The sequence below is a fragment of the Peromyscus eremicus genome, chromosome 4 (genome assembly GCF_949786415.1).
Source record: "Peromyscus eremicus chromosome 4, PerEre_H2_v1, whole genome shotgun sequence".
Classification (NCBI taxonomy): Eukaryota; Metazoa; Chordata; class Mammalia; order Rodentia; family Cricetidae; genus Peromyscus; species Peromyscus eremicus.
Genome location: NC_081419.1, coordinates 83,506,935 through 83,509,479, shown reverse-complemented (window position 1 = coordinate 83,509,479; position 2,545 = coordinate 83,506,935). Strand labels below are relative to the sequence as shown.

Below are 2,545 nucleotides of genomic sequence, written 5' to 3'. Positions count from 1 at the left end.
AGGCAAGCACCTGAGCACACATGCATACACACACACACATACGTACACACAAACATACACACACATATACATATTAAGGAGAGATGGACACTGTTCAAGGAACACTAAAATTTCAGGCCTTAAAAATATATCTTTCTTCAATTAGGCTTCATTTCTCCATGAATAAGTTTTAAGTTTTTTGCTTGATTTATAGATGATGTTCAAAGAGGCTAATAAATAATGTGTAGCAAGACCATTCAAGACTCAGCATCTACCCAGAATCGAGGTTACTCATATTCCAAAGATTCAAATTCTTTTTGACATCTTTAATCTAATGTGTTTAGATAGATTCCACCTAGCTATGGATGTATTCCCTCAGCCTGATGCTTTTTCTTTTCTATTTAAAAGAATAGACACAAAATATGTAGGAAATATGGTAAATGGTAAAAATGGAAGAAAGGCTATTTTTTTTTTTCAAGGAATGAAGCAGTAAGAAGAAAATTCTTCTTCTGAGGTAATGTACTCAAAGTCCATTTTAAAAATGCTCCAGACAACTACTGCAATAAATCTGAGTTCTCTTCAAGAAAAACATTTGCAAAGGGTTGGGTTGTGGGCCAAAATGTCTCCTGAATGTATTGTGAACAGGCTCACATTATCCATTTACAACACATACATTCATACTCTCCTACACACTCTTCAAAGTAGGTTAGAAATCCTTACTGTAAATTTGTGACTTGTGAACTACATATAAATTCTAGGCTTACAAATAGCATGAGAATAAAAAGAATCTTATTTCACGGGTTGCCGTGAGGGCTAAGATGAAGCAGAGAAGAGTGTAGAGTGGTATATGCATTTGTAAGTGTTCAGTAGGGATTTCCCTATTACATCTTCACTGAGGATGAACACTCCAGAGTTTTAATAGCAGGCTTGATGTTACATGTCAAGGTAAGTTTGTTGATACTGCATTTCTTCCATCATCCGAGTGAATTTTCAACGTCTTAAAACCAGCTTACTGTCCACCAATAATCTGTGCCAAATTGTCTTCTCACTTTCCCTTCAACCACTTAGGTGTCATTCTCCAGTTGACTCTAAAACAAAATTGAACTGTTAAGCAGGATCCATCGTTGGCTGGACAAAGAAAATGGAACCTAACTTATGTTTACCTTCTGTAGCAGTCAGAGGTAACTCTAGAGTAATTGAGATACATAATTTCGATGTTATGTACATTATGTACATAATTTTCATGTTTGTATTTCTTAAACAAATTCAATAATGAAACTATGAGTGACATATAATCAATAAACGTGCTTTGTGGCCCTTCAATATACCAGATCCCTTAGTATCTTGAAATAGACTGATCACTTTCCCATGGTCATAAGCAAAGTTGATCATACCATACATCTTTGCAAAATTTCTTTACAAATAATAAAATGTGTTTCGTCAAAAGTATAGCCTTTTGATTTTTTCCAAATGACATATGTCAAAGGTAATATTCTGTGGGCTACAGCTAAGGAAAACATGTCTACATTATAGGTGATTTTTATCTTACTAGGAAATAAGGAAGATGTTGCCTATTCTGTTCCATGTTCATTCTTTAACTGAACAATGCACTCAATGTTAAGAGCTGCACCCTCATCCTGAGTAACAAAGCTCCAAAAATATGGAAAAGTTATCCCATTCTTTTCCTATCGTTTTGGTGACTACTTTTCATTACAATGTGATATTGTCTTCAGAAACAAATATTGAGCTATACGTGTTTTGATATTAATGCTAAAAACAAAACTGAATTTTCATGTACCCCTGGCCCATTTCTCTTATACAATGAAAGGCTTTATTTTCTGCCAATAAGGAAAATGATCTTCTAGGATAAAACCTGTGATTAACCTTGAGGGAGTCAAGCCTGTCATAATTATTGAATTTTTGGGGAGGGAAAGAAATAAAACAAAGATCAAGCAGATCATGAATTACTCAGGAATAAAGAATTCTGTGGTTGTTACTTGTTCCCCCAAATCACCCATCTTTTTATTATTTTTTTTCAAGTTCAGTTTGCACTTCCGAATTATTTCCAAAGAGCTAAATATAGTGCTCTTTCGACTTACCAAGATGTGGCTTCTGGAAAGTTGATTTGGAAATGTCTGTCACAGGAGCTGTCAGGGTGACCAGAGCAGACGTGTGACTTTATTTCATACAGAAGTGCCTGGTGGGAAAACCAAGTGATGTTTTGTTTCAAAGGATTTCATCAGGTCAGGGAAAGCTGTGATGTCTGAGAATATTACATTGCTTTTTCCCTTGTCTCCTAGGTGCTCTCTTTATTGCAAGAACAAACTAATGAAATTACAATCAATTCAGCTAAACAGTTACACGAAGAATCCAAAAGAAGGAAATTTTGTGTTTAGTAATTCTGGATCAAGAGTGAAGTTCTTGTTTTCAAAAGTGCAGTGAGAGGAACGGAGGAGAGGAGGGCAGAAAGCCTGTCTGTCCTCTCCCTTCCTTGAGGTTGTGGTAAAAAGCTCTGGGGCCTCCTGTCTTTGTGACCTTAGTTCTTTGGAGAGGGCTAGGGGCGTGC

General features: G+C 36.0%; 1 long non-coding RNA gene across 1 annotated transcript; it reads right to left on the bottom strand.

The window, feature by feature from the left end:
• Positions 1-872: 872 nt before the first annotated feature.
• Positions 873-2,180, bottom strand: LOC131908424 (uncharacterized). The gene is made up of 2 exons (XR_009378590.1): positions 2,079-2,180; positions 873-1,067 (listed from the first exon to the last, which is right to left on the bottom strand). It is a non-coding gene; the product is annotated as an uncharacterized LOC131908424 (long non-coding RNA).
• Between the last annotated feature and the right edge of the window lie 365 nt (positions 2,181-2,545).